Below are 24,261 nucleotides of genomic sequence, written 5' to 3'. Positions count from 1 at the left end.
GGAGAATTGGGAAACTTGGCTAATAGCTGACCTAGGTGGTTAGGGTTATATTTATAGAAACCATGTTGGCACTGTGACGTTATAGCATAGCAATTGTAGTGATGTGTGTAATACTATGGTGTTGGGGTTGATGTCCTAAATTTCGTAGGGTCCTATAGTTTGTAATTATAATATATAAACATCTTTTTTCATTTAATAAAATCAATTTTAGTTGCATTAACCACAAACCAATAAACTAACATCCAAGGTTATCTTGTAGCTTAAATATATATGTAGAGACATACATGTGGATCATGTTTAAGTGATAACCGAAATGGTCGGTAGTAGATGGATAAGGTTGGATACCTTATCCTGGTGACACTACGAGTATGACCCGCTTTATAGATGTTACAATTGTTATAAAGTGTTACAAATGATATGATCCTGATCATTCATGTACAGACATGTGAGCGGGGATATTCAATATAAATACAAAGGAGTTTGTATATGACTGGACCATGAAATGCTTAGTCTCATTATATAACGCCATTCATAATAGAGACTTACATTTCAACAGGATGACCATAGGTAACATGACCTAAATCCGGAGTGAGTTGTAAACTTTGGCCTATGAAGGCGATCCTTTAATTTGTATGGGTAAGAGTGGCTAGATCGCCGACTCAATAAGCTTACTATTTTGAAGATTCATCTGATTGGGGAGATGGGAACACAGCTGCATATCTGCATGTCATTTTAGGCCTTTTACTTAGAATTATGAAGGTTGTTAGGCAGAATATATGTCGATCATGCTAGGAATTCATGAGAAAAAGAGTTTGCGTCGATCAACATGTCGAATCTCAGCTAACCTATTACTTTGCGTTAATTATGCATTCAATGTTCTATTTTTGTAGCCAAGCAGGAAATGAACGCAAACGTGGAAATCGTACCATCACATAGACGACTGCATGTGGAGAAATACTCAATCGCAAGGAAAATGCATCGATCAACGCATGGATGTTGCGGTAATTAGCTGTATGCGTCCATCGCATGGGAATTGCGCTCGTCAAGCGATTGTGGTCATCATGTAGAGTTGCGGTGTTAAGTGAATGCGACCATTGAATGACTGCGGCTACACGACAATGCATTCTAATGGGATCAATGCAAAGTTGGTGGAATGAACGCATCAACGCATCTACCTCGAGAAAATCCATAGCTGATGCTGACATTTCACCTACCACGCCATTGGTGACAGAAGTTCAGAAAGGACTAACGCGTCGAATGTCAGACTCAGAGCAGTCTAATTAATGCTGTCGGCGATCCAAACTCTATAAATAGAAGCCGATGAGCTCAAATTCATTTTATCCAAGGTTTTCGCTTGAGGTTCGCCTATGGCGGATCCTTGTGATCCATACAAACTGCGTGAGAGACGCTGAGAGTTCTTCATCTCCTTCATCCATTCCGAGTGACGACCGGAGCCTTCGACCGGAGCTAGATCTCGAGAGAGTCAGCTCCTCCACCCATCCATGGCACCACCGTCAGCCTTGACGCACATCCGTTGGAAGCAAATCTTTTCTTCCAGTCGGTCATTTCTTTTCCTTTCTTTTCTCATATTGTATTGTATAACATTTTGGAATTAAGAAATTAATGTAATGTGTTTTCAATGCATTTCTCTTTTCCTTCGACTTCATCTCCATCTTCTTGCTTAGCATCTTTACTTTCATTGCAACACTTAGTGGGATTGCTTGGGTATTGCATACTTAGTCATGTGGATTAGGGATATGAAGTATGTAGCAAACTACCGAGAGGTATGCGTTGCGCGAGTATGTGAGTAACCTTATTTGCTAAGTGTGAGCTGCTGCAATGCCTGCCTATAGGCTAACGTATTGCTTGTCTATGAGTAACGTCAGCAATAATCAACTGCCCGAGAGGGTAAGTGGTTGGACGCATTAAGCAAGGTATGCATTGTTCACTAAGGATAGTAACAACCGTAGGTCAGCAAAGTATATGCGATTGTCTTGTATTATGTATGCTTCATTCGTCCATTAGGGATATTCGGGAGGATAGTTTAAGGACAGGATCTAGGCTTGGGAAGGTCAGGTCAGAATCTAGGCTTGGAAGAGCTAGATTAGAACACATAATACCAGAGATAGGCGCTTAGGAATGAGCACTATTTGTTATTAACTCATCGCATGCATCCTAGAGATAGGATAGGATTGAATGTGGTCACCTTGCTTTCATGCATTTTGCATCATCGCATAGGACAAGAGTAGAGACTTAGGAATAAGCTCTATGGACACTTTGCGTTCAACACATGCGTCCTAGAATTAGGAGCACCCATTTCCATTGGAAAAGGACTTGCCGTGTATGGTTGTAACATGATCGCATAGTCTGACGCTGACTAAAGTTGCCCTTGCGATCACTCTTAAGTTTTGCAATGAAAACATCTCCGCATTTTATCTATATTCCCACACATTTATTTCATGTCAAGGTTTGTCACATCTCTAACTTTCATCCATATTCTCATTACGTTGTCTGTTAGATAGGAGTAGGAGTAGGATTAACGTAGCAATATCCCCTCCATTCTTTTATTCAACCGCCACATGCACAATCACTGCAAACATATAGTTACAAGTCCCTGTGTTCGACCTCGGATTACCCGAGAAAGTTGCGTTCATGTTATACTTGGCGGCGTGAACGCAAGAAAACTTGTGGCAGGATGCATGGTCATCGCATACATTCGTTAATGCAATTTTCATTCCAACGCATGACCATCGATACATGGCTATCAACGCATATTTTAGACACATGCATCACATAATGCGTCCAAGGGAAGTTGGTTGTCGAGTAAAATTGACTTCCAATTTCCGCGCATCAAGTTTTTGGCACCGTTGCCGGAAACTTAGCAACTAAATGTTTGTTAAGTTTTGTGTCTTCGCGAGCAAACTTTTTATCTTGGATGTATTGTAGCTTGTGCGACCAGGTTGCAAACAATATTGAAGTGTAGGCGATGCGCTGAAAGTCAGTATTGACCCCAAGGTAGGAGAACAATTAGTCGCAAAAGAGCCGAAGGAAGTTCTAAGCTCATGGTGGCCAACATGCGCCCAACAATTGCCGGAAGTTCCAATGGTCAAGGCAACTTGACCCAAGTAATTGAGAGCCATCTCCTTCACGGAAGACTCATTGCGGTGACAATACTCTTATTTTTCCAGGGACGTCTTCTACTTTATCTTTATTTTGCTTTCTTAGTATAGGTTATTTTTACTTTATTGTTATTTTGGATATATGGTTGTTTCCTTGGTTTTGGGTACGTTTGCTCTTATAGGTGCAACAATAAGTCTCCTCGGTTCGTAGTTCAACGAAAGAATTCCTTTCACCCTTCAACGCAAGATTTCAATCACGTGGATTCCAACGCATGAGCGCATGTGTTGTTTCGCCTAAGATCTTTTCTTGTTATCTAGTATGCCTTATCCTTTTGAAATTCTTTTTTTTTTTCCTGATTGCGTTGTTTTGCCCCAAGGTCTTTTCTATGATGTTTCTATGATGTACCATCATAGAAAAATCACAAAACAACGCATGGTGGGTTTTTTGATTTTTGGATTGATTTTAAAAAGAAAATGAATCTAACATTATTTTATATTTGTATCTAATAGCTAGTGTTGGACACATGGTGACATTTATTTATTTTTGTTGGTATTTAAAAGAAAATGACTTAGAAAAAGGTATATATTATTATATTATTTTATATTTGTGTCTAATAGCTAATTTAGTTCAATTTTTTACCATTCAATTTTCTTTTACCAACATCCAACGACTTAAATTGAATTTGGTTTTCATCTACCCCATCTCTTTTTAAATACTTCATCTTCTCCAAATTTTGAACAACAATTTTTCATTGATTTTAAATCCTCTCCAAAAATTCAAAGCCTTCATTGTTGTTCTCTCCAAGCTTCAATTTTCTTCTTTTCATCTTTTTCTTGAGAGAGATATATTGTATTGTGAGTTGAGTGCTACAATTTGACTCTTTTAGAGGGTTTCTCAAGTGAGTTCTTGAAATTTTCCATACATTTGTTAATGGTTACTCTTGATCATGAAAAAAAGTAGTTGTAACGGTTTGATCTTATTCTGTGGAAAAGATTGTGTCTGCTCTTGAACTCGCAAAAAGAGTAGTGTAGCGCTTGGATTCTAATTAATGGAAAGAGACAATGAGATTTTTATTCAAAATCACAAGAAGCGCCTGGAAAAGTGGATGTAGGTTGAGTTTGACCGAACCACTATAAAAATTTTTCGTGTTAATTTTTCTATCTCTATATTACTTTAGTTTTGCAATTATTTTGTTATTATATTTTATTGCATGAAATTAATTATAATATTTATTTCTTAAATGAATTGCTTATATTAGTTTATTTAGTTTGGTTGAATTGATCTTTACATATTCTTCACCACTCTTATTGTTATCAAAATCAAATAGGGTGCATTTGTTCATCAGGGTCCTAAGCCTTTATTCGTATGGTTGTTGCTTTTTATTTTTGTTTTTTTTGGGTTTGAAATCATATAGCTTTGTTTTTTTAGGTAATTACCTAAGTATTGTTTATGTTTATGAATTGTAAAAGTATGAATTGCTAAGTTTGAATGTTCTTTTTATGATGTTGGATTGAATTGCATTTGTTCATCAAGGTAAGGGGGACCACCGATAAGTATGGGTATTATTTTGTTCCTAAGCCTTTGTGTTGTATGGTTCTTGTGTTGTTTCTTTCTTGGATTGTGAGTATTATTTTGTTTTTGTGTTGGTTTCTAGTATTGTTTCTATAATTCATTAAAATGGCTTGAATTGTTCTTAAGTCTAAGTTTGTAGTTTTTGTATGGCTGTGGAGGGATGGGTTGAAATTATATAGGTTTTGCCAAGTTTGGGTTATTCAATCTTCTCTAGGCCCAATTACTCAAGATCAACACTGAGATGATGAAGAAATGGCTGAGAAAGGCTTTGTCAAATCCTCGATGCTGGATACTTGATGCTCGATGCGAATTTCCTTCTATCCTCGATAAGAATCTGTTCTTTCCTCGATGGAACTTGATTAATGCTGATTGATACTTAATCCGACTTGATGAGTCTTGATCTTTACTTGAAGCAACTCGAAGACGAAAATGACTGATCGAAGCTACTCGATAGAGGAAATCGATGCATGATTCAACTCGATACTCTGGAATTCGATATGATTTGAAAGCAAGACTATATTCACGCGATTTTCAAAAAGATTAAAGTCGATCAAACAAAGAAGATAAAGACAAGAAGAAGAAACACACAGGATTACGTTGTTCGGCCAAGATGCCTACGTCCATGGGAAGATTCAAGTTCTTTTTTACTTGGAAGATTGTGTATAACTTGTTTGTTTACAGAAAAAATAGAAAATGATGAACTCACTCTGGTTTTATTTTCTTATCAGTGATATTTATAACATATACCAACAGACTGTTACAAGATAAAGTTAGTTATAAACAAAAAACTAGTTGAGGTATTTGAGTCAAAATTTCTTCAAATTCTCCACCTTGACTCCAATGCCTTGCAATCTTCTGATCTTCTTGATTCTGACGATTCTGTCTACCCTGTATCTGGAAATTCGAAACCAATATGTTCTAGACATTTGACTAATTTAAGCTTTGAAACAGGCTTTGTCAACATGTCGGTTGCATTGTCTAATGTGTGAACCTTTAGGATTTCCATTTCCCCTGTCTCTACTTTGTCTATGATGAAATGACACTTTTTATTAATGTGTTTAGTTCTAGTATGCTATTGTAGATTTCGGGATAAATGGATAGCACTTTGGATGCCATAGTAGAGTTTTACCACTATTTGATCTATTTCAAAGTCTTTTAGCAATACCTTAGCCACAATGCCTCTTTGATTGTTTCTGTTAAAGCCAATTATTTAGCTTCTGTTGTAGATAAGGCTACTATAGACTGTAGTGTTGCTTTCTAGCTGATTAGATTAGGACCATAAAGGAATAGGTAACCTGTTAAGAACCTTCTTTTGTCCAAATCACCAGCATAATTAGCATCCACATATCTATAAAGTTCTAAGTTTGGTTCAACTGATTTTTGGTAGATTAGTCTTGAGTTTTTAGATCAAACTAAGTATCTTAGGATCCATTTAGTAGCCTCCCAGTGTCTCTTACTTGGGTGTGACATATATCTACTAACTAGGCTAGCTGAATATGAAAGATCAGATCAGGTAGAAATCATTAGATACATTAGGCTTCCGACTGCCTGGCTATAGGGTATGACAACCATCTGTTTTTTATGTTCTTGGTCAGAATCTTTAGGAGAGTTAACTGAGAATAACTTGAAGTGTTGTGCAATAGGTAAGTTTACAGGTTTAGCATCACTCATGTTGAACTTTTTTAGGATCTTCTCACAATAGTTAGACTGATTGATGCTTAGAACAAACTCCTCCTTGTTCCTTAGGATTTCAATTCCTAGGACCTTGCTTGCTTCTCCCAAGTCCTTCATATCAAACTCCCCTTTTAAGAGGTTTTTTAACAAGGGTTAGATCTTCCTTAGACCCACATGGCAGTAACATATCATCCACATATATGTGTAGGTAAACCTTGTCCTTGTAGGAACCTGTATTTACATAAACACATATGTAAAATGAACTTCTTTTGAATCCAATGCTAGAAATATAGTCATTGAACCTTCTATATCAACACCTAGGTGTTTGTTTTAACCCATAGATTGACTTGTTGAGTAAGCAATAGAGATTTTCTTTTCCTTTAACTTCAAATCCTTTAGGTTGGTCATATAGATTGTCTCTTCTAGATGTCCATGAAGGAAGGCAGTTTTCACATTTAATTGATACAATTCTATGTTATTTTGAGCAACCAAAGATAAAAGAAGTCTTATGGAGGTTTGTTTGACAACTGGAGAGAAAATCTCTGAGTAGTCTATTCTTTCCCTTTGAGTAAACCCTTTGCAACCAACCTTGCTTTATACCTAAGTTTTTTATCATAGGATGCGCCTTTCTTAAGTTTAAAAACCTATTTAGTGGCAACTGGTTTGTAACCCTTAGGCAGAGGAGCTAAAGACTAAGTGCCATTCACTTTTAGTGAATGAATTTCCTCATTCATAGCTTCTATCCAATCCCTTGCATCAACACAACTTGTTACTTCTTCAAAGGTTGGTTCTTAGTTAGTAGGAGCCACAACAACATTTAGAATCAAATTCATATAGTTCATTTCAATATATCTAGCTAGAGGGGTAATGGTTCTCATTTGTCTATCCCTAGCTAAGACATACTGACTCAAATTAGGCTGCTCATTTACCGTCTCCTCTTGTTCCCCTGCATCTTCCTCAACTTTTCCTGTGTCACTAGGTTAGTTAGATTCTGTTGGTTGCTTAGTAGGTAACTCCACCTCAATTCCTGTGGTGGATGACTCACCTTCATCCTTAAGCCTTTTCTCCTTTTGCATAAACATCTTCTCTTCTCTATAAGTGATATCTCTGCTAATTATGAACTTCCTCTCTACTGGATGCCACATTTTAAATCCTTTGACACCCTCTATGAAGCCTACAAACATGCACTTAACTACTCTGGCTTTCAACTTTCCCTTATTTTGGTGAACAAACCCTACACATCCAAAGACCTTGAGATTATCTAGATTAGAAGGATGATTAGTCCATTTCTTCTCACGGGTAAGCAACTCTAGAGATGTGTGAGGGCACTTATTCAAGGTATACACTGTGTAGGCTACAGCTTCTGCCCAATAGTTTTCACTTAGGACAGCATCAGAAAGCAAACATCTAACCCTTTCCATTATAGTTCTGTTTAACCTCCCAGCAACCCCATTCTGTTGAGGTATATACCTCACAGTTCTATGCCTAGTTATAACATTCTCACTACAATATTTGTCAAAGTATTCATTGCAAAACTCAAGCCAATTGTCGGTTCTAAAGTATTTTAACCTTTTAGATGTTTGGTTTTCTATCATAGCTTTCCATTCTTTAAACTTCCCAAAAACTTGGTCCTTAGTTTTAAGAAAGTATATCCAGCTCTTCCTAGAAAATTCATCTATAAAGGTTAGAAAATTCATCCATAGGCCAGAATGGACATAATCCAATGTTCCTTTGGTGGTATGATGAGATTTTATGAAACTTTATCTAGTTGCTTTCCCTAGAATACAGTGTTCACAGAAGGAAAGGTGCTCATTGATCCCTTTGGGCAGTATACCTTGTTTAGACATTGCTCGCATCCCTTTTTCACTGATATGGGATAGTCTTTTATCCATAAGTTTGCCTCTATCAAGCTTGCTATTGAAACTATATAGGCACTAGTTATTATCTCTACTCCTCTTACAATATAAAGGTCATTGATCTTTTCACCAACCAACACTACCTTAGAATCCTTAATCACCTCTAGGATTCCACCTTTTCCTTTGCACTCACATCCAATGGAGTCAAGCATACCCAAAGATATCAAATTTCTCTTGAGTAAAGGTACATGTCTCACATTTCTGAGAAGCTTGATTGATTCATCCTTTAGCTTTAAGGATACTGAACCAACCCCTATGATTTTGCAGGCTTCATTGTTCCCCATGTACATAGATTCTCCATCCACAACCTTGTAGGTATTAAACCAAGGTCTGAAAGGTGTCATATGATAGGTACAGCTAGTGCCAAGTACCCAATCATGCTTCAGAAAAGGACTTATTTGGTTAGTTTTATTTCTAGTAGAAGCTAAGGTATCAGAATAGTAGGACCCTTCAACCACTGAAGCTTCTGGTTGTTTTCCTTTTTGATCCTTCTTTTTTTCCTAATTTTTCTGTTTTAAGCTGTAGCAATCCCTCATCAAGTGTCCTTTCTTCTTGCAGTAGTTACATCTCAGCTTGGTTTTGGGTTTATGCTCTTCACCAGACTAATTTTTAGTCTTTTTAGGCTGATTCTGCTTGTGCTTGCCCCTTGACAAACAACCCTTCTATATTAGGCTGCTTCTTTTTGATTGGCTAAAGCTCCAACTCTCTAGTTCTCAATGTTGAAATAATGGCATCAGTGGTAACTGACTCTCTGCCATATTTCAAGGCATTCTTCACCTCCTTATAGGCTTCGGGTAGAGAGTTCAACCAGAAAAAGGCTTCATTCTCATCGCCAATCTGTTCGTCAAGACTCTTGAACTCAGAAACTATTCTTTTAAACTCATCCAAATTGTTTGATAGTGGTTTAGCAGAATATATTAAAAGTGAAGAACTTTTCCCTTATATACATCTTGTTAGGGAGATCCATGGTTGCAAAAAGACCTTTCAGCTTGACCTACATCTTGTAGGTCGTGTCTTGATCGATCATTTGTCTCAAGTTGCTATCACTGAGATTAAGAACTAAAGTCCCATAGACTGTAAGTTCTATATCTTCCCTTTCTTGAGCTGTTAATGTAGGTGGCAGAGTTGACGAATCTAAAAGGGCTTTATGAGCTCTCCGTTGTCCAAGAATAGCTTTGATTTTGACCTTCCACAGACCAAAATCACCCTTTCCATCGAACTTCTCTATTTTAAATCTTGCAATAGCCATCACTGATCTGATCCAATATCGAGATTGATTTTCTTGAGTATCTTGATGCTCAAAGAATGCTGACCTTGATGATATTCAAATGCTCTGATACCAAAAATTTTTGGGTTATTCAATCTTCTCTAGGCCCAATTACTCAAGATCAACACTGAGATGATGAAGAAATGGCTGAGAAAGGCTTTGTCAAATCCTCGATGCTGGATACTCGATACCCGATATGTTTCTACTCAATGCTTGATGCGAATTTCCTTCTATCCTCGACAAGAGTCTGTTCTTTCCTCGATGGAACTCGATTAATGCTTATCGATACTCGATCCAACTCAATGAGTCTTGATCTTTACTCAAAGCAACTCGAAGACGAAAGTGACTGACTCGAAGCTACTCGATAGAGGAAATTGATGCACGATTCAACTCGACACTTTGGAATTCGATAAGATTTGAAAGCAAGAATATATTCACGTGATTTTCAGATAGATTGAAGTCGATTGAACAAAGAAGATAAAGACAAGAAGAAGCAATACACAGGATCACGTGGGTTCGGCCAAGATGCCTGCATCCACGGAAAGATTCAAGTTCTTTTTCACTTAGAAGATTGTGTATAACTTGTTTGTCTACAGAAAAAATAGAAAATGATGAACTCACTGTATTTTATTTTCTGATCAGTGGTATTTATAACATATACCAACAGACCGTCACAAGATAAAGTTAGTTGTAAACAAAAAACTAGTTGAGGTATTTGAGTCACGATTTCTTCACCAAGTTTGTTGAATGGGTTGAAATTATATAGCTTCGATCTTGGTTGGTTTCTAGCATTATTTTTTATGATTCATTAAAATGGCTTGAATTGTTCCTAATTCTAAGTTTGTAGTTTTTATGTGATTGTAGAGGGGTGGGTTGAAATAATATAGCTTTGGCCAAGTTTGATAATTACCTAAGTATTGTGTTAAAAGTATTATTTAGTTTTTTAGTTTTTTAGTTTTTTTTTTGTTTTTTTGTTTTTTTGTTTTTGCTAATTCTAATGTTTATGAATTTTGAATAAGTTCAAGTTTTTTCTGAGATGTACTATTCGAAATTATGCATGACATGAAAGTTTTTTTTTAAAAAAATTAGTTTTCAATATTGTTGGGTTGAGAGTTATTCATACAATAAAACTTAATAATAATGTGCTCTAATGTATCAACTTAATTAAATTGTAGGTAAATTTGATGCTTTAGAGGTACTGTTTGGAGTCACACAAACTCACAACATGTCAACACACTTCCTCCTACATGTTACTCCAAGATATATTTTTGTGGACCACTATATATGTAAACATTATTCTCTAATATCACTTCTCTCTTTTGTTTAAAAAAGATTATATCGACGACTTTGTTTCATTTGAAATGTATGAATTTTTTTATTTGCTTAATTATTATTGATTTGGGTTCTAAATTTTAGGTTGTGAAGATCAAAATAAAAACTAATTAAAAGTAATAATTGAACAAAAAAAAAAAGAATAAACTCCTGACGACATCGTGGGGAAACAGTGTAGCTCATGATGGGTCACCGTTGTTGGGATTCATTCAAAGGGAATGCTCGTTGGTGCTACATACTCCCGATGGTGGCTTGGACCGTTGGGAGTAAGTGAAATGCCTGAGGGGATTTAGATGCCATCGGGAGAACAGTACACCTGACGAAGCGTCTATATGTGCTAGGAGTTAATCTCCCGACGGGTGTATCTCGACTATACTCCTGACGCCCTTATTGTCATTGGGAGATTATCTCCCGACGTGTTTTTAACTCTTTCTCGGTGATTTGAGACATCGAAAAAAGATTCTTCCTTATAGTGAGAATGCTCTAGAAAATAAACTTCACTAACAAAGAGTTAAACAATTACAATATTGTACTTATATGTTGAAAGGGAACATCTATAAAGACTAACGAACAACCTAATTTTAGTGAATACTGACTCGGGCTCCACTAAGTGTAAGACTCCCTCTCAACTATTTTCTTGATCTTTCCTTGTCTCATAAAATGTACCATTCACTAAGAAACTTAGGCCCCTAAATATGAGAATCCCACTCACAGAAGATTGCTTCACAGCAAGATAGCCCATAGATCACCTCTTGACTAATAGGTACACGAACCTCTCAAAAGACTTAAACACCAATGAATAGCAATTTCTTATTCATCACACCCTTGTACAAAGAGACATCTATACACTTTCACAGAAACTCCCCTCAAACAACACAACACCAATATTTTTCAATGAGTAGCAACTAAGGATGAAAAGAATCCAAAAAAATAAACACTACAACAAATATCCTTATTTATGGATTTTTAGGATAGCTTTTTACATAAAAAGCTATAGAAAAAAAGTGGGAAGGGTAAACTATAACGCGCACATAAGAAACTCCATCATCTCCACAATTCTATCATTCTGTTTGAGCACAACTCCATCATCTTCTCCATCTTGTCCACTAAAACTCCATCGGAGCCCGTTAATGAGAAGGAGATCAACATTTTGGATAGATTCGTGAAGTTTGTGCTCTTGTAGAACACTATGGAGGCTAATTTCGAGAGGGCTTTTGCTACTATCAAGTCTGCCTTTTGTACTTGGGAAGATGTGAGTTTTATACTTTCTTTGATTATATTTCAACGGTTTTTTTCCTTCTTTTTTGAAGAAATGTTTTTCCCACTGAGGCCGTTGATTTTTGTTGATTTCTTTTTTGCAATGGAACTTGATGAACTAGATTTAGAAAATTAAAATTGGATGCTCTTAATTAGTTAATTCTTGTTAAGTAAATATTTTGTTTCCTCTTTTTCCCCTATTCCATTTTGTTTCTCATTTACTTCTTATTTTTCTCTCAGCTTTTATTCATTTCAGGACCTATATATCCATTATGTATCAGATCCAAGGAGCCCCACAATATATATATATATATATATATATTTATTTATTTATTTATATTTATATATTTATCCTCTCTTGTTCTTGTATTGTCGTTCTTTATCTTTTGTGATTTGACTTTTATGTTTTTTTTCCCATTCCTTCTTTGGTTCTTATTCTCAATCGCATATTGACCATCCTTTTTATTTGTTTATATAGAAGTTTCAGCTCTCTTTGTTTCTTTTATTTAAAAAAAAAAGTAGAATTTTCAACATATTTGTTTTACCATGTGATTTGCCGCTAAGCATTTAGTTACACATAGTGAGAGCAATAAGAAAAAGAATGAGTGAGGGAAAAACAAAAGACATTTGTTGATGCTAGTTAAGAGTTCAATTTAGTTTTTAGTGTGTAAAGATGAAATAGACTCGGTTTGATAAGCACAAATATGAATTGTTGATGTCTAGAATTTAAGATTTGATGACACATTAATCTTTAAATGAGTGGTGGTCAGGTGTAAAGTCAAAGAAAAGAGACCATGCCACATTGATGTTATGTTTTGATGTGATTATCTCATATTGTTTCTCATAATGTGTAGAATTTATAGACGATTTACAAGTTAGGATGCAGTTTAAATTGAGATGAATTTATGTGAATTTTGATGTAATTGTTTTTGTTAAAAAATGTTGTTTTAGCCCTAAGGGCATTTTTGTCTTTTTACATGGTGTTTACAGTTTTAGGGTTTCTGTCTTTTGGCTATTTATATCTGAGTCTGGGTGCTTTGTATGGTGGTACAAAATTAATAAAAATTCTCTATCGTAGTTTTTTATCCCTGATCTAGGGTTTTCCACGTAAATTTGGTCTTCTTTCTTCTTCCATTTATTTCAATATGGTAACAAAGCAAGGTGATGAAACCCTAGCTGGGATAAAATAAATTCAATCGTCAACTTTAGCAGGTGATGGGACTCTGGCAGATCATTCAACTAAAGCTGCAATTCAGGCCGCTGTCGATCGTTATCTCCGATTTATTCTCGTCCCAACACAGATGGAATTGTTCGGTTGTATGTCCTAAAACTCCTAGTTTTGTAAACAGTAAACATATATGAAATTTATTCAGACAAGTGTTGTTGATTGTTTAATAGCTCTAAATCAAATAAACTACAAACCCTTAGCTATTATCATGAATACTTGGACTTTATGTAGAGACATAAACTTGATCAAGTTCAAGTAAAATAGCCTAAACTGTCTATAGTACTTGGATTAGGTTGGGTACCTATTTCTGGAGATACTATTGTATACGACCCGCTTTATGATTGTTACAAATATTGTAAAGTGTCATAAATGATGTGATCAGTTTGTTCATGTAGAGACATGTGAGCGGAGGCATTCTACACGATGAGATTGTGTAAGACAGACCACGAAATAATCACTGTTACGTATTAACACTGTTTAACAGTGATTAATTTCACTCCTTGATGACCTAGATAACTTGATCTAAATCTTGAGATGTTTATGAACTCCTATTTATTCGCGATTGTCCCTTGATCTGCATAGGTGAGGGTAAGCCCAATGTCATTACTCAATATGCCTCCTATTTTAGGGATAAGACCGAGTAGATGGCTAGGGACATAGAATTTGCAAGATGGAATTCATTCCTACCAATTTTAGAGATAGCAGAAAGGTTGTTCACTTAAGGACTGATCCCGGGTCTTGAACAAGGGGCCTTATCCTCTCTTGGGCTGAGAGGGAATGGATTTAGTGATTATGATCCTAAATCAATTATTCATTAGAAGAACAGTGGTACTTAAGAAGAAAAGATGTAACTCAGGGGTACTTCGGTATTTGACCTAGCCGAGGTTACACACAACTTGTGAAGGATTAACTTATTGATGAAGTTATATCAAATGGACACATAATATATCTACAGTGAGGGGAGTGCAACTACAGACTATAGTGGACAGTTCTGTTAGTTAACGAATGTTGATTAACTAGGTTAAAGAATTTGATCGGTTAGTCTCTGATCGTTGGAGCCCATGATCTATAGGTCCATAGGGTCTCATTGCTAGCTCAATACAGACAAAATTGAAGAACTAGGTGAAGTAAGAATTTGAAATATTCAAATTCGGGTTTTATGGAAAATTGTATTTTATATGAGATATAATTTATAATTAAATAATTAATTAATTAATTAATTATTTTTTAGAGTATAATTGACTATTAGCATGAAAGTGTTTTCTAAAACTTGATTAATGTGATTAATCAAAGCTAGGTATCAAAGACAATTTAATATGTGATAGTAAATTTGTTTATTTTATTTAATTGGAATGGTTTTAATTAAATAACTTCCAAAATTTGAAAATTATTTTCCCTTTTTTTTTAATAAAAATTAGTTAGTGGAAAAATCCAATTGTAGGATTTTCCCATTAACTAAGTGGACTTTGAAGTGACATTTCTCAAGCTTGACACCTGGAGATTACATGCTATTGGAGTTTGAGGTGCAAAATGGGATTTTACATGTGTTTTCTCTACAAAAGGCTTTAATTTGAAATTTGCAAGACTAATGATTCCACAACTTTTGACCTAAACTCTTCCACCTCAACTCTTCTTTACTCTCTTTCTTTCTATAGTGAAATTCCCTTGTTTTCACTAACAAAACGGTTCCACAACCGTGTTCTTCAATTGGAGAATAACGGGGATTTACCGTTGGTGGTGTCGTTCGTGCATGAGAGAGGAAGCTTGTGGTGGAGTCTTCAAAGGTTGTATTTTCTATCCCTTTTGCATGCTTATTCTTGTTTTTATTATAATTAGAACCTTGTTGATTTCATTGCTTCTGCTGTGCATGCGTTCTTTATGTTCCATCAGGAACAACTGCTCGAAATTAGTCAGACAGCGCCGCACGAGCTAGGGTTGCAACAGCTGCATGATCCGTTTGCAGCAAATGCCGCTGTCTAGCCTAGAGGCTTCTCAGTCGCACCGTCCTAGACGATCGGGTCATTCCAGCCAATCAAACCAATCGTCGATGTCACAACCCATCCTGAAAGCTCCTTAGTTGCATCGCTCTAGTCGGTCAGATCAAGCGTCACTCAACCGGTCCAGCTACTTCAGCTGATTAGACATCCTTATTTTTGCACATCCTAGCCGCGCCAGCACTGGATGGAGCCACGACAATGCGACCACTGCTTCTGGTGGGTTTCCAACTGTGCCACAGTAGCCTTTTTCCCTTGTCCAGCCGCAATATCATCCAGCCGTGACTACCTTTCCCACGGCTGAAGCCTCTGGTTCGGCATCATATGGGTAGAAGCATCCCAAGCCACCATTATACAATTCTCCTAAACACGAGTCAGTTGGTTATGGCGGCCCTGTTGGGATCAACAACAGTTAGCGAGCTTGCAGTAACAAATTTCAGCACTCGGGGCTACTTTTGGGACCACGATGAATCATCATACAAGTTTCAATCCCGATTTGTCTTCCGGCCTCCCGTTATATTCGAAAAACCCAGTAACTGCTTACTCTACTTTACCTACTACGAATACTTTATCTAGTTATGTGGGAAACTTTATAGGGATAACCATCGGAGAAAAACTAAACGGCTAGAATTATTTTTCCTGGTCTCAATCTGTTAAAATGGTCATCGAAGGGCGACATAAATTTGGGTATTTGACTGGGGAAATACCGAGACCAAACCCTGGAGTCCCTCAGGAATGTATATGGAAGGGTGAGGATTCCCTCATCCGCTCAATTCTGATAAACAATATGGAACCTCAGATTGGAAAGTCGTTGCTTTATTCAGCTTCTGCTCGGGATATTTAGGAGGTTGTCTAGAAACTGTATTAAAAAAGACAGAACGCTTCACGACTTTATACGTTGCGAAAACAAGTCCATGAGTGAAAACAAGAGACCATGGACATGACGTTCTACTTCAATAAATTGTCACTATTATGGAAAGAGATGGACATGTGTTGTGAAGTTGTCTAGAATTGCCCAGTTGATGGAGTCCAGTATTTAAAGATTGAGGAAGCTGACCGTGCCTATGTTTTCCTGGCTGGCTTGAACTCGAGATTTGACACTATTCGGAGTCAGATTATGGGACAAAGATCGACGTTGTCCCTTATGGAGGTGTGCTCAGAAGTTCGATTAGAGGAGGATAGAACAAGCGCTATGAATGGTACCATTGCTTCTACTATGGACTCTGTTGCTTTTGGGGTCAAGTCCTCTAGATCTTAGAGTGACAAGTAGAATGGGAAATCTCCTCCTATATGTGAACACTGCAAAAAATCGTGGCACAAAAAAGACCAATGCTGGAAATTACACGGTCAACCACCAAATGGCAAGCGTCGCCCTCTAAATGAAAAGTCTAAGTCCAACCGAGTCCACATTAGTGAAAATATTGATGTTGCTTCTCAGGTGACTAATTCTGTTGATTCAGGTATGGTTGGGCCTGGTAATATTATCCAATAAGTTACTCCTCAGTCCTTTAGTTTCTTTATTGAGGGGAATGAATCATGGATACTTGACTCAGGAGCGACCGGTCAATTAATTGGATCATCTGATCAATTCATCTCATATTATCCAAGTGCTGGAAATGAAAGAATTCGAATTGCAGATGGGTCCTTTGCTCCCGTGCAAGGAAAGGTCACTTGTCTCCGTTTCAATGATTGGTTTTATAGAATGTTTTGCATGTGCCAAAGATTCCTTACAATTTGCTGTCTATAAGTAAAATAACCACAGATTTAAACTACATAATTGTTTTCTCACCTGATGATGTCTTGTTTCAGGACTTGAGCTCGGGGATGACGATTGGCACTGTCCGGTATGATAGAGGGCTCTATTTCCTTTCTAATGATACTTCCTCTAGGAGTTTGTCTAGGACTAGCTTGTTATCGTCTTTTACTATTTTTGAAACCGATTATTTATTATGGCACTTTCGGCTTGGACATCCAAGCTTTCAATATATGAAATAATTGTTTCCCCTTTTATTTCGTAATGTGAATATTTCTCCTTTATCTTGTGATGTTTGTATTCGTGCAAAACAGCCCAGGGTCTCTTTTATTTCTCAACCTTATAAACCTTCTCAATCCTTCCATTTGATACATAGTGATGTTTAGGGTCCATCTAATGTCATGATTTTGTCCGATAAACGGTGGTTTGTGTAAACCTCGAATTTTATGTTTCCTATATAAGTATGTTTAGTTAAGGATGTCATATTAATTATTTGAAGGGAAAAAAAAGGAAGAAGAAAGAAAGGATTAGAGAGGAAGTAGCTGGGTTTAAGCACTAAGTGCTGGATGAGGTGGCGATTTGACCTTTGAACATGGGAGGCGGCAGGAAGTATAACAGGAAGAGGAACTTCAGAAGCTCGGTTTTGGCAAATGAATTGAGAAAATTAAGTGAGATTGATGCCATTTGAAAACTTGGGGAATCTAGTTTTTGAGGTTGTTTTTCTGGAGAAAGATCTCACAAGGAGAATAAAAAATGAAGAATTTGCAGAAGGGGCAGATTCTCAAATTAATCAGGGCTTGGAGTGAAGATTGGAATCTCCAAGCCAAATTACAAGGAATTTGGGGCGATATTTGAAGGTCAATTCTAAACAAGTTTGTAGAAGGAAGTTTTTTGAAACGAGTCTTGGATTTTGAGTTATGAATTTTTGAAGTTGAAACAGGAAATCGGTGTGTAAATAGGCAGCTGCTTGGGAAGATTAAGCAAACAACTCACCATAGTGAGCGAGAGCGAAAGCGAGATAAGAAAATGAGCGACAACGAGATAAGGAAGAGGTGGATCTCGCTAAGGATGAAAATCTTGCTGGTTTTGCACTGAATCTTGCTAGAAAGTGGCAAATCTCACTGGGAAGTCGGAAATCTCGATCGAAGTGGTAAATCTCGCTCATGAGGATGATCTCGCTCATGAGGGTGATCTTGCTCATGATGATCATCTTGCTAGTAATGCTGATTTTATTGATGAAAGTTTCATTAGTAAGCGAACTATCTGAAGCATTTTCCTGAGAATTCTAAAGAATATAACCGGGAATTATGTCCTTTCAGGCCAAGAGGAGCTAGGAGAGACATATAATCCGTTAAGAGCCCCGACGAGCTGTGAGTGACTAAAATGAACTTAATGTTTTCAATACTTATGCATAAAAGACCATGTAAATTACAGTGATGTTGATGATGAATTTATACTTCCTCAAGCAACAAATGTTTAATGAATAGCATAGCGTATCTTCTCCAGCTTGTATATGTTTTAACGCATGCCAAGGAATGTTGTGAATTCATTACAAGAGTTAAGTTCCTATGTTGAAGCATGCGTTTTGGAGGAAGGCTATGATAGAATGAGTCTTTGTGTAAATGGCATGCAATAAAGCTTAATTTGATGCTAGAAAATAACCCGGTACTGAAGGACACGGGAAGGCATCTGGGTAATAGTACCGAAAGTGTTGATGGTACTTAGAAAACTCCACGTGCACGTAGGTAGTTCTGAATGTGAGGTCAAAGTATGGGTCTCCTAGGATATATACCAGCAAAAGGAGGCCGAAGTATGGGTCTCTTGGCTGGTAACAGACATTGGGAGCTAGAGCGATGTATGCTCGTTCTCAACTAAGGAATAATGATGTTTAATGATGTTTAGGAATGGTTATCAATGTTTATGTTTAGAGGAAGTTGCTTGAGATGCTCATCGATATATTTACATGTTCGTAATGATGTACTACATAGTGTAATATGATTCTATAGTCACTCACTGGGCTACTAGCTCATAGATTTTCTATGTTTTCCTTTTCCAGGTAGCGGTCAAATTCCTCAAGGTTGATCCTGCTGTTGCTTGCCACTGAAAGGCTCGGCTTGTGATGGTTGGTAATTGGAAGACAATTTTACTCGACAACCAACTTCCCTTGGACGCGTTATGCGATGCATGTTCTTAAGATATGCGTTGATAGTCATGCGTCGATGGTCATGCGGTGGAATGAAAAATGCATTAATCAAATGTATGCGATGACCATGCGTCCTGCCACAAGTTTTCTTGCGTTCACGCCAAGTATAACATGAGCGCAAGTTTCTCGGGTAATTCGAGGTCGAACACAGGGACTTGTAGCTATATGTTGCAGTGATGTGCATGTGGTGGTTTAAATAAAAGAATGGAGGGGATGTTGCTATGTTAATCTTATTCCTACTTCTATCTAACAGACAACACAATAAGAATTATGCATGAAAGATAGAGATGCGACAAACCTTGACATGAAATAAATGTGTGGGAAAATAGATAAAATGCGGAGATGTTTTCATTGCAAAACTTAAGAGTGATCGCAAGGGCAACCCTAGTCAACGCAAACTAATGCGATCATGCAACACTCATACAATAGTAAACCACCTCTCGGTGCGAATGCTACAGCTTAGAACGCATGCGATGTATGTGCAGAGGTGTCTATAGGGCCTACACATAAGCCTCTAATTCTTGTCTATGCGATGATACACAAACAAGGTGACCACATGTCATCATTCCTATTCTTAGGGTGCATGCGATGCAGTGTTGACAAACAAAGATTATCTCTAAGTCCCTATCTCTTGCTTATGCCGATCTAATCTCGCTCTCCCGAGTCTAGATTCTAACCTAGCTCTCTCGAGTCAATAAGTTCTTTCTTTAGACTCTCTCTCGAGTAGCTCTAAAGGGGTGTTGTGCACAACATAAAACAAGACAAACGCATGAACTTGGTTGATGCAAGATTATTACTATCCCTAGTGAACAATGCATACCTTGCTTAATGCATCCAACCACTTACCCTCTCGGGCAGTTGATTGTTGCTGACTTCACTCATAGACAAGCAATGTGTTAGCTCATAGACAGGCGTTGCAGCAACTTCACACTAAACAAATAAGATTACTCACATACTCGCACAACGCACACCTCTCGGTGGGTTGCTACATGCTTCATATCCCTAATCCACATGACTACCCAAGCAATCTCACTAAGTGTTGCAAAAAAGTAAAGAGCTAAGCAAGAAGATGGAGATAGAGTCGAAAGAATAGAAAAATGCATTGAAAAACACATTGTATTAATTTCTTAATTCAAAATGTTATACAATACAATATAGAAAAGAAAGGAAAGAAATGACCAGCTAGAAGAAAAACTTTGCTTCCAACGGATGTGTGTCAAGGCTGCCGGTGGTGCCATGGATGGGTGGAGAAGCTGACTCTCTCGAGATCTAGCTCTAGTCGAAAGCTTTGGTCGTCACTCGGAATGGATGAAGGAGGTGAAAAACACTCAGCCATCTTCTCACGCAGTTTGTCTGGATCGTAAGGATCCGGCATAAGAGAACCTCAGGCGAAAACCTTGGATAAAATGAATTTTAGCTCATCGGCTTCTATTTATAGAGCTTGAGTCGCCGACAACATTGATTGGACTGCTCTGAGTCTGACGTTCGACGCGTTAGTTCTTTCTGAACCTCTGCCACCAATGGCGCGGTAGGTAAAAATGTCAGCATCATCTTTGAATTTTCTCGAGGTAGATGCGTTGATGTGTTCATTATACCTTGCGTTGATCCCATTAGTTGCGTTGTCTGTCAGCCGCAATCATTTAATGACCGCATTCGCTTAATACCGCAACTCTACACAATGACCGCATTCGTTTGACGAGTGCAACTCTCATGCGATGGACGCATATGGCTAATTACCGCAACATCCATGCGTTGATCGATGCGTTTGCCTTTGCGATGGAGTGTTTCTCTGCATGCAGTCGTCTATGCGGTGGTTTGATTTTCACGTTTACATTCATTTCCTGGATTAACTACAAAGATAGAACATTGAATGCATAATTAACGCAAAATAACGAGTTAGCTGAGATTCGACGTACTGATCGATGCAAGCTCATATTCTTGTGAATTCCTATCATGATCGACGCATATTCTGCCTAACAACCTTCATAATTCTAAGTAAAAGGCCTAAGATGACATGCATTTCTGCATGTCATCAGCTTGTTAAGAAGAATTTAGGTTGATGGTCTATCTATGTACACATGTTTTGAGGGGGATTAGGGCTTTATTAGTGAAGTGTGGGCCCAACGGTAAATATTATACCTGTAGATGCATGGTCATGACTGTTTGCATGTGACTATATAAACTTTTATAGAACCTGATGGAGGCATGCTATATGTGTACATTAATAATGTTTAATAGGTTGGTATTCAGGTTAGAGGGCTTAGGTGGGAAGTGCTGACAGTAGGGCTAGTAACTACCATCGTCACATCTTCTTCCAGATTAAGAGGGTAATCTAGGAGAAGGTGTGATAGTTTGTCACCTTTATTGACGATCACACTCATCTTACATGGTTATTTCTCTTTATTGACAAATCTGAAGTGACGTTGGTGTTCCAACAGTTTTACACTACCGTCAAAACTTAGTTTAATGCTAAAATCACCATTCTTTGAAGTGACAATGGACGAGAGTTTGTTAATCAAACCCTTCTCGAGTTTTTAACTTCGAAGGGTATTGTCCACCAGAATTCCTGTACTTATACTCCTCAGCAGAATGGGATGAATGAGCGGAAAAATCGCCACCTGATTAAGGTAGCTCGATCTCTCATGATTCTTGCATTCTTACCTTCGTATGTATGAGGGGATACTATATTTACTGCAGCTTATCTCATAAATCGAATGCCCTCCTGTGTGATTAAATTTCAAACACCCTTTGAGTGTTTTAAAGAGTCGTTTTCATCCACTCGCCTTTTTCTGAATGTCTTTCTTAGGGTGTTTGGATGTACCATCTTTGTTCATAATCATGGTCCTCATCAGAGTAAGTTCGCTCCTCGTGCTTAAAAGTGTGTTTTTGTTGGATATAACCTTCATCAACGGGGCTATAAGTGTTTTGAGCCTTCCTCCCGGAAGTACTTTGTCACCATAGATGCTACTTTTCTCGAGGATAAACCCTTTTTTCCATTAGTCCATTTCAGGGGAAGACCGCTAGTGAAGAGGCTAACACATCAACATTTGTTCCTATAGATCTTCTTCCTGAGCCTATCCCTGAAACAAATGATCCTGTTCTTCCTATGAAACAGGTGCCCTGGATAACCTACTACAGGAAGAATCTTAGAAAGGAAATAATTCTCCTTATTGCTCCATTGGAAGTTTTCCAAGAGTCAGAATCGGAACCAGCTCAAGGTACCTCTTCCTGATGATAATGATTGTATTGGGGGTGATGTGGTTGAGGGTGATGTGATCAATGTGATGAACTCTGGCGAAGTCGAGATTGGTGGTGATAATGAGTTATTAGGTGATACACAGGAAACTAAAAGCTTACAATAGAAGGATGAGTGTGGTTCTTACCACCAGCCTTGTACTGATAAACAGGTAGAAAAATTTGGTAAGTATGATGCTACTTTTGATTTGCCAATTGCCCTACGAAAAAGAACTAAATCTTGTACAAACATTTTATGGAGAGTTTCTTATCCTACAATAACTTGTCCTCGAGATTTAAGGCCTTTACTACCAACCTAGATACTTTGATGATACCAAGCAGTGTGTATAAGGTCATGGAAGTTCCTAAATGGAGAGCCGCGGTTATGGAAAAAATGCGAGTGCTTAAAAAAATAAAACTTTGGATCTGGTTGTTCTTCCTAAAGGTCATAAAACCGTTGAGTGCAAGTGGGTGTTTACTATTAAATACAAATATGATGGGACTTTTGATAGGTACAAGGCTAGGCTGGTTGCAAAAAGGTTTACTTAGACATATGGAGTAGATTACTCAGAAACCTTCTCTCTAGTGGCAAAGCTTAACACGATTCGAGTTCTTCTTTTAGTTACTGTAAACAGAGATTGACCCTTACATCAACTGGATGTAAAAAATGCATTCGTATGGTGAGTTAGAAGAAGAGGTCTATATGAGCTTGCCTCCAGGTTTTGAAGCACGGTTTGATAATCGAGTTTGCAAACTAAAGAAATTTTTATATGGCTTAAAGTAGTCTCTGAGAGCTTGATTCGATAGATTCATTACTTTTGTTAAGTCCCAGGGGTTTATCCAAGGGCATTCTGATCATACATTGTATAATAAGATATCAACATTAGGGAAGGTAGCTGTTTTGATTGTTTATGTTGATGATATCATTTTGTCAGGTGCCGATATAGCTGGGATTGTCATGTTAAATAGAGGATGGCAGATGAATTTGAGATCAAAGACCTTGGCAGCCTGAGGTATTTTCTTGAGATGGAAATAGTGAGATCAAAAGAAGGAATCTCTGTTTCTCAACGAAAGTATACTTTGGACTTGTTGAAAGAGATAGGAATGACTAGGTGTAAACCTGCAGATAAGCCTGTGGAAGTTAATAGCAAGCTGGAAGATTCTTTCGAAGATTTTCCCATAAACAAGGAAAGGTATCAATGTCTTGTTGGGAAATTGATTTACCTCTCACATACCAAACCTGATATATCATATGCAGTCAATTTGGTTAGTTAGTTTATACAGGCTTCCTATGAGAGACACATGGAGGCTGTTACACGGATTCTGAGATATTTGAAGTCTACTCCTGGAAAAGGTTTGGTGTTCAGGAAGCATGACAAAAGATGCATTGAGGTCTACATAGACTCAGATTGGGCAGGTTCTGTTACAGATAGAAAGTCCACTTTGGGGTACTATACCTTTGTGTGGGAAAATCTGGTTACCTGGCGAAGTAAGAAACAAGGCATCGTTGCTAAAAGTAGTGCTGAAGCAGAATATAGAGCTATGAGCCTGGGAATTTGTGAAGAAATATAGGTTTTGACTGATCTTCATCAGGCAAGTCATAGTCTCATGAAACTTTACTATGATAATAAGATTGCTATCAATATCACCAACAATCCTGTTCAACACGACAGAACCAAACATGTGGAGATTGACAGATACTTCATCAAAG

Source organism: Benincasa hispida, chromosome 8, assembly GCF_009727055.1.
Source record: "Benincasa hispida cultivar B227 chromosome 8, ASM972705v1, whole genome shotgun sequence".
Taxonomy (NCBI): Eukaryota; Viridiplantae; Streptophyta; class Magnoliopsida; order Cucurbitales; family Cucurbitaceae; genus Benincasa; species Benincasa hispida.
This window is presented reverse-complemented; position numbering follows the sequence as displayed.